The sequence below is a fragment of the Narcine bancroftii genome, chromosome 4 (genome assembly GCF_036971445.1).
Source record: "Narcine bancroftii isolate sNarBan1 chromosome 4, sNarBan1.hap1, whole genome shotgun sequence".
Taxonomy (NCBI): Eukaryota; Metazoa; Chordata; class Chondrichthyes; order Torpediniformes; family Narcinidae; genus Narcine; species Narcine bancroftii.
This window is the reverse complement of record NC_091472.1, coordinates 318,837,721-318,851,907: the sequence shown is the minus strand read 5'-3', so window position 1 is coordinate 318,851,907 and position 14,187 is coordinate 318,837,721. Positions and strand designations below refer to the sequence as shown.

The 14,187-nt window shown below is 38.6% G+C and overlaps 1 protein-coding gene across 5 annotated transcripts in view; it reads left to right on the top strand.

Moving 5' to 3' along the window:
* Positions 1 to 14,187, top strand: part of xrcc5 (X-ray repair complementing defective repair in Chinese hamster cells 5) — a 144,719-nt gene that overhangs the window by 16,480 nt on the left and 114,052 nt on the right. The gene's annotated exons all lie outside the window — the stretch shown is intronic.

Sequence of the window (14,187 nt, the reverse complement as noted above, 5' to 3'; positions counted from 1 at the left end):
TTTTACATGCAGTTTGTTATTGTAATAAAGTTCAACCATTTGGGGAAAAAAATTAGAATATTTTTTGCAAAATTATTCAAGATTAAATTGCCATTAGACCCAGAATTTTTTTGTTGGGCTGTAGTGTTTTGCTGACTGGTTTGGGGCTGGATAAGTTTCAGACAGCTTTTGTTTAGCAATGGCAGTAGCACGGAAATGTATTGTGATTACTAGGAAAGATAATGTAGAAGTTAATATGATTCGTTGGCAGAATGAATTGGGATCTTGTACTTGTATGGAAAAAATTACATATAATTTGCATGATAATTATTTTTTTTGGTTCAGATATGGTCACCTTATTTGGAATGTATGGGTTTAGAAATATATACTGTATAGTTTAATTATTTGATATGTCTTTTTTTTTTGCTTACTGCCCTTGCGGGGCTTGCTGAGGGTGGGGGAGAGGAGGGGTAGGCTTATAGTATTTTAGTTTATTTTGTTTTTATTTTTATGTAATTTGAAAATCTTAAAGTTTTTATAAAAAAGTTGTGTGTCGCAGACGCTCCACTTCATTCACTCTCAGATTGCAGTAATCAGTTGGCTCATTGAGGAACAGAGAAGGGTAGAGGAAGTAGTTTCAGGGAGGTGATCATTCTGCTGTTTAAATTAGGAAGAAGTGATTGCAAGGAGAAGCAGGAAAATCGTTCAGGAATTCCCTGTTGCTTTCCTCATTGAAACATATGCACCTATTCAAATACTGTTGGGATGAAGAGACTCTCAAGTAAAAATGGCAGCAGCTACCAGATCAGTGGCACAGCAAAGACCATGAGACGTAGGAACAACATTAGATTGTTCGCCCCATTGAATCTATTCTGCTACTTCAATGTTTTTTTTTTTGCTTTCAAGGCCATTTTCCTGCTCTTTCCTCATAATCCTTGATGACTTTACTGATCAAGGACCTATCCACCTCTGGTTTAAAATGCCAAATCACTTGTCTTCCACAGCCATCTGTGGCAAAAAATTCTGCAGGTTCACCTCCCTCTGGCTGAAGTAACTCCTTGTTTTTGTTCGAAAGGGATGTTTTTTATTCTGAGGGTGGCCACTGCTCCCAGACGCTTCCATTGCTGGAAGCTCTCTCCACATCCATTCTGTCCTGACCTTTCAGTATTTGAAAGGTTTCAATGAGCAAGTGTAGGCCCAGAGTTCTCAAATGCTCCTTTTTTGTTATCCCTCATCCCAAGAATCATTCTCTTAAACCTCCTCTGGACCCTGTTCAAAAGCAGCACATCTTTCCTTAGATATTGGGCAGAGAACTGCTCACAATACTGGAGAAGTGGTCTGACCACTGCCTTGTAAAGTCTCAGCATTACATCCTTTTATATTCTAACATCAAAATGAATGCTAACATTGCATTTTACTTCCTTACTATCCTCTTAACCTTCAACCTAACTTTCCAGGGAATGTTGCATTGGGACTCCCAAGTCCCTTTGGACCTCCACTTTCTGAATTCTTTCTCCATTTTGAAAATAGTCTATTTTTTAAATTCTTTCCACGAGAGTGCATTCCCTTATACTTCCCTTTATTTTCACACTTAACATTTTATTCAATCTTGGACTTCTTTGTCCATTTTTCCAACCTGTGCAAAATCCTCTGCTTTCTCCTGTGGTGCCCCTCCACCAATTTTTGTATTGCTTGCAAACTTGGCCACAAAGCCATCAATGCCATCATCTAAATCATTTGCATATAACGTGAAAAGTAGAGAATGCAACATCAACCACTGTGGAACACCACTAGTTACTGGCAGCCAGCTAAAAAAGGCCTCCTTCATTCCCATTCTCTGCCTTCTGCCAGTCAGCCAATCTTCTATCCATGCTGGTACCTTTTTCATGATACCTGGGGCTCTTATTTTGTTCATCAGCCTGATTGGATGAAACATTGTATTTTGAGGAGAAGCCGGAGAGTGTAGGAGATGATTAGCTCTCAGACTGGAGGCCTGTGACTAGTGGTGTGCCTCATGGATCAATGATTAGCTCTCAGACTGGAGGCCTGTGACTAGTGGTGTGCCTCATGGATCAATGATTAGCTCTCAGACTGGAGGCCTGTGACTAGTGGTGTGCCTCATGGATCAATGATTAGCTCTCAGACTGGAGGCCTGTGACTAGTGGTGTGCCTCATGGATCAATGATTAGCTCTCAGACTGGAGGCCTGTGACTAGTGGTGTGCCTCATGGATCAATGATTAGCTCTCAGACTGGAGGCCTGTGACTAGTGGTGTGCCTCATGGATCAATGATTAGCTCTCAGACTGGAGGCCTGTGACTAGTGGTGTGCCTCATGGATCAATGCTGGGTCCATTGTTGTTTGTCATCTATATCAATGATCTGGATGATAACGTGGTAAATTGGATCAGGACATTTGCAGATAACACAAAGACTGGAGGAACAGAAGATAACTTGGTCGTTACAGCACAGTACATACCCTTCGGCTCATGATGTTGTGCCGACTGATAGAAACCTACACAACAAACCAAACCTTCCCTACCTTACACCCATAACCTTCTATTTTTCTTGTATCTATATACCTGTTAAAGAGACTGATAAAAGTCCTAATTGTACTACCCTCCACCACCATCCCTGGCAATGCATTCCAAGTGCCCACAACTCCCTGTGTAAACTTTGCTCCCCTCACTTTGAACAAATGTCCTATGATGTTTGCTGCTCTCACCTTGGAGGGGGGGGGGGGGGGAAGGTGCTTGCTGTCCACCTTACCTACGCCTCTTGTAATTTTGTAGACCTTTGTTAATGTCACCTCTCATCCTTCTTCGCTCCAAAGAGAAAAGCCCTAGCTCTGTTAACCTTGCCTCATAAGACATTTTCTCCAATCTAGGCATTGTACTTGTGAATCTCTTTATAGTTTCCATTATCCTTCCCACAACGAACACAAAATTCTTCCATATATGATCTAACCAGAGTTTGATAGAGTTGCAACATTGTCACACAACTTTTTTTTTGGTTTTTACAGATTCATAAAGTAATTCCAACAGCCAATACAATCTTTTTCAACATCCATGAAACGTAAAGAGTCTGTTTTATCCCTCCCCCATTCCCTTGCCCCCAAACATATAACTGTACTGATTAGACATTATACAATTAAAGTGGGATTCAGATTCCCCACGAAACCTAAAAAAGAACAACCGAATTAACTAAATATCACAAGTGAGGAATAAAAAGAAAACTAATAAAAGACAAAACTACAATAAAACAAACTGGAAAAAAGGCCTAAAAGAAAATCTGCACGTGGCCTGTGCCATGTTGCATTTAATTGACCCCTTTCCTTTCCCTACTGGGACAGATTTCTATCATGTGTGTATCCATATTTTGGGGGGAGGGGGAGCTAGTCAATCTAGATTCTCCCCAAGGGAATGCAACTCTGCATTTCAATATTCCATTGGGTTCCATGTAACTGTTATACACTTCCTGGCTACTGCCAAGGTGCTGTTCACGAACTGAATTTAATATTTTGACAGCCTAAAACACATTCCATCCAATACATTGATTTATTCTTTGCCATATCTGAACTATATGCTTTAGTATATCTATTTTCTTTGAAATTAATTTAGTGTCCCATTTGTATATATCATCAATAGGAGAGTTGGCTATTGCTTCTAGCCCAATTTGTGCCCAGGAAGGGGAGTCCCATCCCGCCCTCAAATAGTTAGGCAATAAACCTTGCCTGGGCTGCCCAATATTATTTTTTAAAATCCAGTCATTTTATCCCCCCCCCCCCCCCCAAGTTGTGATCCCTTGTCAACTTTTCCATGGAGATTCTAGCTACCTTTCCATTCCACAGGAACTTTCTGACACATTCGTTGAGCGTCTTCCCCTTGGAAATGAAATGGTAATGATTGATAAAGATACTGGAGTCTTGGCATCGCCTTCATTCTGACACAGTAAACTCTGCCCACCAGTGTTATGGGAAGAGTCCTCCATCTATCAAGGTCCTCCTCAATCTTCCATAGAAAAGCAAGATGATTACATTTGTATAAGTAGTTACATAAATCTTTATCTGTTTTTACCCCCAAATACTTAATGCCTTCCTGTGGCCATTTGAATTGTCTTCCCTGTGGATATTGTCTATAATCTCCATTTGTCAAAGGCATAATTTCACTTTTTTCAAGATTTGTCTTGTACCTCGAGCCCTTCCCATAATCTTCCAGTGTGGTGTTTAGCCTGGCCAATGACCCCCTAGGATCTGTCAAATACACTAACACATCATCAACAAAAAGGTTGATTTTGTGTCCCACCTGGCCCACTTTTAACCCCTTTATGTCTGGATCCTGCCAAATGTCTTCCACTAGCTGCTCAATTGCCAGTAGAAAGAGTGCTGGTGACAATGGACAGCCCTGCCTACTGGACCTGCTCAATGGAAAAACTGGAGACATCTGCCCATTTTTAATAATTTTTGCTTGGGGTTTATGATATAGTGTCTTCACCCAATTAATAAATATTTTTTGAATATTTAATATTAATTTTCATAGACTCATCAAACAAACATTATAATTTTTTTTAACATTCATGTAACATACAGAGTCTGTATTTATCCCCCCCCCCACCCTCATACAGCTGAAAATACCATCAATTAAATTACCTCAATAGCAAAACAAAAAGCATCTCATATATTCCCCTCCTCCTCTTTTCCCACTCCCAGTTCATCTTTACACCACCCCCCACCACTCTGGCAACAATAACCAAGTTATTGGTGCCAATGCCCCCACAATTTTGAGATGTGCCTAATGCACCCATCTGCCACTTGTATCTCCCTCTCATTCCTTGAGCTTCCCATATTCATTCTTACTTCTAATATACATTCATCTTTAAACATTAACATTATGAAAAAAATACATCTTCCCATTGTATTCCTCACAATTCCAATATTTACACTCCATCTTTCTCCTGATTCCCTCTTTCCACCTTATTTACATTTACATTTAATCTCGAAGTGATGGCAGGGTTCTTACAAAGTCAGTTGCCTCCCTTGGATCCTTAAAAAAAACTTTCTTTCCCCTCTCGTCCTTATGATCTTCAGCATTGGCGGGTGAAGGAGGGTAAACTCTATTCCTTTATGTGCAAGGCTCTTTTTAACCAGGTTAAATTCCCTCTAGCATTTCAATAGCTCGTGCTTATGTCTGGGTAGAATAAAACCTTCTCATTTTCCACCGGATCCACCCTTGCCGCTGCCCATAAAATCCTCTCTATCCTGGTAGCAAAGGAGTGTTACCAGGATAGAGTGTGGCTGTTGGTTTTGCCCTGGGCAGGAGGGGAAGGGGTGGGGGTATGTGAGAGACTGGTGGGCCCATTCTATTCTTAGATTATTTCCAATTTGTTCCCTTCCCAGTGTATCAGAGATCCACTTTTTTTAAAAACTTTATTTATTAGTTCAAAAAACAAATAATATATTAATATATGACATATACAGCAATTAAACATGAACATTAATGTTTTTTTATATATATAGAAAAAAAAGAAAAGAAACCCCCCCCCCCTTAGCCAACTAACCTAAGGAGAGCCATAAAAAAATATATTTTAAAAAAAGTTAAATATTCATATTAAAATCTAATCAATATAAATTGAAATGTAAATATTCCGAGTATAACAGCCACTTATTAATAAAAGAATTATAATTATCATGCGAGACATATGTAATTTTTTCCATTATTAAACAATATTTCATCTCATTATGCCATCTATTAATATCGATGATATTTTTATCTTTCCACGTACTAGCAATACATTTTTTCGCTACGGATAAAGCTAAATATACAAAAGCAAGCTGGAATTTATCTAATCCCAAGCCTTTCAGAGGTTGCAAACTACCCAATAAAAATACTGTTGGATCTAAAACTATTTTAATCTTATACAGATATTCTAAAAATGATTGAATTTTCTTCCAAAAAGATTGTATATCTATACATAACCAAACAGCATGAAAGAAGGTTCCAACCGTATCACCACATCTAAAACACAAATCTGATTCATTAAAACCATATTTTTAAAATTTTTCAGGTATCAAATATAATTGATGTAAAAAATTGTAATTAATCATTGCATAACGTGCATTTATCAATCTAGTTGCACGATCATAACAGATATCTAACCAATCATCTTCAGAAAAAATAAAACCAATATCCCCTTCCCATTTAATTTTAGATTTATCCCAACCCTTTTTTGTTCATACCATCCTGACATATTTGATACATAAATGAAATATAACCCTTCTCTGATACCTTCATAAGAAAAGTCTCAAATTTAGTCATTTTAGGTAAAATCATATCTCTACCAAACATACATTTTACCAAAGATTGAATTTGATAATAAAAAAATAAAGAATTCTTATCAATACCAAAATCTTCCCTCATCTGATTAAAAGATAAAAACTTACCCTCTTTAAAACAATCTCCCAAATTTTTCACACCTTTAAATCTCCAATGCAATAAACTTTGATTATGTATTGAAAAAGAAATGTTGATTATTATACAACGGAGTCAAAGCCGATAATTTACCCCTAGAGCAGGGGTGTCAAACTCAAATTCACGGAGGGCCAAAATTAAAAACTTGGACTAAGTCGAGGGCCGAACTAAATATTTATTGAAAATTTTCAACAACATCTGCATGTTTTCTCTTCTTTCAACATATGTAATGTTAAACTTTAGGATATAACTTTAGGAGGATAATGTTACAGGTCAGGAGTAGGTAGCTCAAGTTCACCCTTTGCTTGACCTGAGGGAAACATATTTGGTCCCTGTGGAGATGTAGTTAGCATTCACAGGCTGTGTCCATTTTGGCCTGCATCAGGACTCAGCATTTCCTGCTCACTCCTCAGGCTCTAGGCCTCTATTCACCCTCGACCCACCATCCCTCTACCTGACCAGTCCTTTACCCAACCTCTACTCACCCCTCACTCCACTCGCTCTGCCTCTACCCACCCCATCCTATACATGCCTCTCCCCTCAACCTGTTCCTCCCACTACCCGTCTCTCACCCTCTAATCACCCCTCCCCTACTCGCCCTTCCCCTCCCCTTTTACCTCTTCCCTATCCATTCCTCCTTCTACTCATCCCTCCCTCTAACTGCCCCTCGCACCACCATAACTTCCCCTGCCCATTACTCCTCACCTACACCCTCTGCGCACCCCTGCTTACCCACCCACTCAGGCCCAGCGTGCTGCCGATCAGCCTTTGCGGACAGCCACCATCTCTCTCTTCACGTGCAGGGCGGAACCAGCCGTCCCTGGGTTCTGCGCGGGTGCAAGTGCTGAAGGCCGTGGCGACCGGGAGAAGTGCGCTCGCGCTGTGGAAGGGCCATCCGGTGCCAGTCGCGCGGGGCTCGCGCTGCCCGGGGGCCGTGCGCAGCCTGCCATGCCCGTCGCGCCGGCAGGAAATCACAGGCGCTCGCCAATCCGCTGCACCGCTCGACAGGTGGGAGAAGTGACTGGTTGTGCAGGGAGTCTTCCAACTGGCTTGCCGGCTGATGACATCGACACACTTCTCGTGTTACAATTTCTCATGTTACAATGGGGAAGGATGTGCAAAGAAGGGGGAGGATGGTGGGGGTGACATTACCAAAAAACAGCATCGGCTCTCGCTGCAGGGCGGGCCACCTCTAATACATTTTTGAAATGATCTTGCAGGCCAAATATAATTATATCGCGGGCCAAATTTGGCCCGCGGGCCAGAGTTTGACATGTGTGCCCTAGAGCCTATCATTTTATTTTTCTTTATCCATAACTTCATTAAATGTTTTAGTATAGGCACATTATATTGTTGTAACAAATTTATATTCCACCTAAACAAAAATTGATGTATTTCAAATTCAGAAATACTTGCCATCTCAATTTTAGCCCAACTAGGAGGCCGTACCAAATCCATCAATGAACTAATAAATTTATGTTGGGATGCATCATAATAATTTTGAAAATGTGGTAAACATATTCCCCCCCTAACTCACATTTCCAAGTTAATTTATTCAAAGCTACTCTCGAAAATTTACCCCTCCATAAAAACTCCCTAACCATTTTATTTAAATCTCGAAAAAAAAATTTATCAAGTAAATATGGAATAGATTGAAACAAGTATTGTATACGCAGAAAGATATTAATCTTAATTGTATTTATCTTTCCCATTAAATTAATAGATAAATCTTTCCATTTAATCAAATCAGTTTTAATTTTTTTCATTAATGCAGCAGAATTTAATTTATATAAAGATTGATAATTAACATTCAAAATTATACCCAGATATTTAATTCAATCAGTCCACTTCAAATTAATAATATTCTTATAAACTGAATAATCTCCTTCACTTACCGGTAATATTTCACTTTTTTCCCAATTAACTTTATATCCAGAAAGACATCCATATTGTATTAAACATTCCTTCAAGTGCAAAAGTGACTGAGCTGGGTTTGTTAAATACACCAATACGTCATCAGCAAATAAATTAATTTTATACTCCTCATCTAAAACTTTCATACCTTGTATCTGTGTATTTTGTCTTATCAACTGTGCTAAAGGTTCAATCACTAACGCAAACAAAGCTGGTGATAAAGGACAACCTTGACGAGTTGATCGAGTTAACTTAAAGGGTTCCGAAATCAAACCATTTGTCAATACTCTAGCTACCGGTTTACTATATAGAACCCTAATCCAACCAATAAAAAAAGGACCAAACTTGAATTTCTCCAAAACTTTAAACAAAAAATTCCATTCAACTCTATCAAATGCTTTTTCTGCATCTAAGGATATCACCATCAGATTATCTAAAGATTGTCAAAATCTATTAATCAAACTAATCACGTGCAAAATGTTATCTGAAGCATATCTATTCTTTATAAAACATGTTTGATCAATATGAATCAACTTGGGTAAAAATTTAGCCAATCTATTCGCTAATATTTTAGCTATTATTTTATAATCTACATTTAACAACAAAATTGGTCTATATGAAGATACTTTCAAAGGATCTCTATCTTTTTTAGGAATTACTGTAATTAAAGCACTAGAACAAGACTCAGGTAATTCATAATGTTCTCCAACTTGACGTAATACATCCCCAAACACTGTAGATAAATCATCATAAAAAATTTTATAAAATACAACCGAAAATCCATCATCACCAGGCAGTTTACCATTCGACATTTCCAGCATAGCCATTTTAATTTCCGAATCAGTAAATGGTTCTTCTAACTCCTGTATATCTTCATCCTCTAATATCGGTAAATTCAACTGTGATTAAAAAAAAAAGATCAATTTATCCAGTTTCCTGTTTTCCTTCAGATGTATATAACTTTTTATAAAATTCATCATTAATCTCACGAGGTTTATAAGTAATAAGAAAATTCCGTCTAACAGCATTAATAGTCCTTGATATCTGTTCTTTCTTTAATTGCCATGCCAATACCTTATGTGCTTTCTCTCCCCATTCGTAATACCGTTGTTTAGTCCTATTAATCACACATTCAAATTGTTAAGTATTATATTTCAATTTCAGCCTAGATAATTCTATTTTCTGATCTTCTGTCGCATCTTTCTGAAATTCCTTTTCTAACTTATCGATCTGTTTCTCTAATTCAAGACTCTAATTTAATCGATTCTTTTTTATTTTAGAAGTATAACTAATTATTTGTCCTCTCAAATAGGCTTTCATAGCATCCCATAATACAAACTTACTTTGAACAGAATTAGAATTTTCTTTTAAAAAAATTAATGTTTTTTCAAAAAATCAATAAATTCCATCTTTTTTAACAATATTGTATTAAACCTCCAACAATAGGCCATTTGAATTTTATCAGAAGTTGCATGTGTAAAATATAACAAAGAGTGATCTGAAATCACCCTACTTTATATTCCGCTTGTTGTATTTTCCCTTGTAAATGTGCTGATACTAAAAAGAAGTCAATCCTTGAAAGTGATTCATGTCTAGATGAATAAAAGGAAAAATCTTTCTCTGTCGGATTAAGACATCTCCAAATATCTACTAAATTAAGATCTTTCATCAACGCTTGGACCTGAATTGCCATCTTGGATTTTTTAACTTTCTTCGGAGATTTATCTAATAAAGGTTCCAAAACACAATTAAAATCACCACCAACTAAAATATTATCATTAGCCTGACCCAAACATAAAAATGCATCCGAAATAAATACTTCATCATCTGTATTTGGAGCATAAATATTAAGTAAAGTCCAAAATTCACTAAAAATCTTACAATTCAATTTAAGAATACATCCTGCCTTTTCCTCCATTGATTGTAATTCAAAAGATAAATTTTTATGTATCAAAATTGCTACACCTTTAGCTCTAGAATTAATTGAAGAAGAATATACATGCCCAACCCAGTCCCTCTTTAATTTCACACTTTCCTTCACATTCAAATGTGTTTCTTGTAAAAAGGCAATATCAATTTTCATTTTCTTAATATACGCCAAGACTCGCTTACGCTTAATTTGACTATTTAATCCTTGAACATTAAAAGTAGCAAACCTCTACTTTGACATATCTACTATTTTTACTAAATACCCAATAATATCTTCATATAAAAACTCACCGTATATAGGCCCTCCAATAAAAAAAATCACAAATTAAAAACTAAAAAAAGGTTAAAAAAAAATAAAGAAAAATAAAAGAAATCCCCCCCCCCCAAAAAAAAACTACCAAAAGGTAGTAATTCCCTAAACAAAAATTGGGTGTGGGTCACCCACCAGTGGCTGATGACTAGTAAAGAACTTGGTGCAAATCTCTCCCTCCCCAGCCAGTCAATTACATCAAAATCTCATAATAACAAGAGAAAAAATAGAAGAAGAAAATTCTTCTTTTCATCCGGAAGATTCCAATCTCGAAGATCCCATTTCAGAAGAAGGTGAACTCTTTCCATTCCCGTTTTTCCCATTTCTACCATTTCTTCTGTTTCCAGAGCAACCAGATTTTTCTTTAGGAGATAATGGTGGACTATGTCTTTGTTCTCTTATATCTGGCAATGAATCAGCAAAAATCATTGCTTCACAATCAGTTTCAAAAAACCGAAATTGATAGTCTCCATAAAACACCTTCAACACTGCAGGGTAACGAAAAATAGACTTATAACCTTTACGTCACAAAACTTCTTTAACTGGATTGAATCGACATCGATGTTGAATGACCTCTTGACTCAGATCAGGATAAAAAAAGATTCTGCTATTCTGAATCAATAATGGGGTTTTTCATAGTCTCGCATTTTGTACTGCAAGTCGAAGTATTGCTTCTCTATCCAAATAACTCAAACATCGAATTATTACCGGTCTCGGGGGTTGACCAGCTGAGGGTATTCTTCTTAAAGCTCTATGGGCTCTTTCCAGTGCCAATCACCCAGAGAAAATTCTTGCCCTAATATCTGCAGGATCCAGTCTTTAAAGAAATAAAGAGGATCTTGTCCTTCCATACCTTCTAGCAAACCAACAATTTTCACATTATTCCTTCTGCTTTGATTCTCCAAATAATCTATTTTTCTTTCTAGCTCCTTCTCACGTTCTCCTAGTTCTATGACTGATTTTTCCACCTTCAACACTTTTACTGTGTTAGAAGTCACTTGTTTACAGTCCAAAAAAGCAGTCTGAATTTTTAAAAATTCTTCATAAGATGCATCCACACTTGTCTTAACCATATTTAATTCTGAACTTATACCAGCATTCATTTGAACCATTTCATTCATTTGAGATGTCAACAAAGGTTTTATAACATCTTGAATAACTTCATTTAATTGCATACACTGTGATTCAGTAAAGCTCAGCTCTGCTCTCTCTGACATGGTGGCAGAACAAGGTAACTGCAGCTCCTGCTGCAACTCAACAGAAGGCATTTAAAAAGTTTTACTGCGAGTCTGGACTTCCAGCGACGGCACCCCGACTTCCTCAGGGGGTCGCCGCTGGTCTCCCCCCGTATCTCGTTGTTTTTTTTATTAATTCACGAAGAAAAACGATTTCTTCAGATTGAAATGCTACCTGATGCATTTCCAACAATGGAGTTGTCTTCTTGCATGCTCCCTCCATTGAAATCGAAAGGCTTTCCAAATCGGGGTCCACTTCTTGGGAACACGCACTTTCTTCCAGAGAACAGATAATTCCAGTGCCATCCTTCATTTGGTGAGCAATAGATTTTTTTCACAGGCGATCTTTGGGGTTTAGACAATGAAGAGATTGAGCCTGGGGCTGTATCAAGTCGTCTAGGCCCTAAATCTTCAGAACTTTGAAAATGTAACTTCTTATGAACTTGAGGTTTAGTCTTTTTACCATTAGTGGCCATAATAATTCCTTAATACTTTAAACTAAAATTTTAAAAGTTTAAACTTGAAAACAAAGGGTTAAAAAACGGGTATTTAAAAGTCTGGCCAGAGAGGTCGAGATTGCACATCTAGACTCTACGCCATCTTGCCACGCCCCCCACTTTTTCAGGAACTCCACCGTGTCTCTCCCATTCTTGCCCTCCTTCACCCCCACAATTTTAACCTTATACCTCCTGCTGATGTTTTCTAAGGGATCTATCTTCTCCCACATCTTTACCCCATCCCTTTCCCACACATCCATTTTGCTCTCTCTCATATCCAATCTTTCTTCCACTCTCTTAATTCTCTCTTCCGTTTCCAAAACCCTTTCTGTCAGGTTTTCCAGCCTTTCTTTGATAGCTCCCTTCCCTGCCACCAGTGTATTCCAAGTTCTTTTTATCTGGCCAATGGCAAAGGGCATCAGGCCCTCTTCCCCTTTATCTGTCTTTCACCTCCTTGTAATGTCCTTTTTTTACTCCCCCATTCTTCCTCTTCTTCCTCCTCCTCCTCCAACTTGCTTTCCGACTCCAGCCCATCCATGCTATTTTCCCGCCAAATCCTCTCTGGCCATGTGGTCCTGGAGTCCTCCAGGCCCGACATCTCCAATGGCTCTGACCCGACCTCTTCATGCCTGCTGGTTGGAGTGGCTTTACCAGGTAAGTCCTTGTCTTCAACTTTACTTTTTCTTGCAGCCCACGGGGTCTTTCTCTCCACTGCTGTCAGTGTTGGCACTGACTCTACCTCGACTTGGCTCCCCGATCTTGGGTCCCAGACTCTCCCGTGCCCAACAGCACTTCCACCACTACCCACGTCACTGCTCACTCCTCGACTTGACCGAATCCAAATTTCTCCAGTACCTTGAACAAAAAGTCACACTCCAATCTGTTGCAGACCTTCTCCGCATCCAGAGATATAGCCATTCCCGTATCCAACAATGCAGTCTAGCTACAAATCTGGATTTGCTAATTTTGGCAGGTATTTTTCCAACCTGTTATCCAGTGCTTTTGCAATAATTTTATAGTCTGTATTAATAATGAGAAAGTCTCCGGGAGGGTATGCATCTCCACCACTGTCATAAAAAGTGGCATTAGCAGATCCTTAAACTCTATAAAATTTAGTGGGGAAATCATCCTCACCTGGTGATTTGCCAGCTTGCAAAGAGTTCAGGGTCTCTGCAATTTCCTCTTTAGAGAAAGCAGTATTCAGCCCCTCTCGCTCTTCCTGTTCCAAGTTTGGTGTCATCGGCAAACTTATAGATGGCATTGGAATTGTGCCTGGCCACATAGTCATGGGTGCATTACGAGTAGAACAGTGAGTAGAACAGTTGATGATCAGTGAAGAGGAGATGTTGTTTCCAATTTGTACTGACTGTGATCTTCGAATAAGTAAATCAAGAATCCAGTTGCAGAGTGGGGTACAGTGTGTAGCTTCTTGACCAGCACTGAGCAAATAATGGGATTGAAGGCCAAGCTGCAGTCGATGAAGAGCAGCCATAGGTATGAATTGCTGTTTTAGCGGTGATCTAGAGCTGAGTGGAGAGGCAGCAATATTGCATCTGCTGTGGAGCGATTGTGACGATAGGTGAACTGCAGCGGATCCAGAATTTTTAGTGAGCTATGTGTTAATTCTGGTCATGAGCAGCTTTTCAAAGCCTTTCATCATAGTAGAAGTTAGTGCTACTGGGCGATAGACGTTGAGGCAACCCATGCTACTCTTATTGGGAATACTCTAGCAGGCAGTAAGTTCAGGGGAGATTTTCCCAACAGTGGGCATTGAGTGCATGGAATTAACGTATATTGGACCTTGTGGTACCCCATTAATCTGCCAATCTGAAAGAAACTATCACAACTCTGCTTCCTGC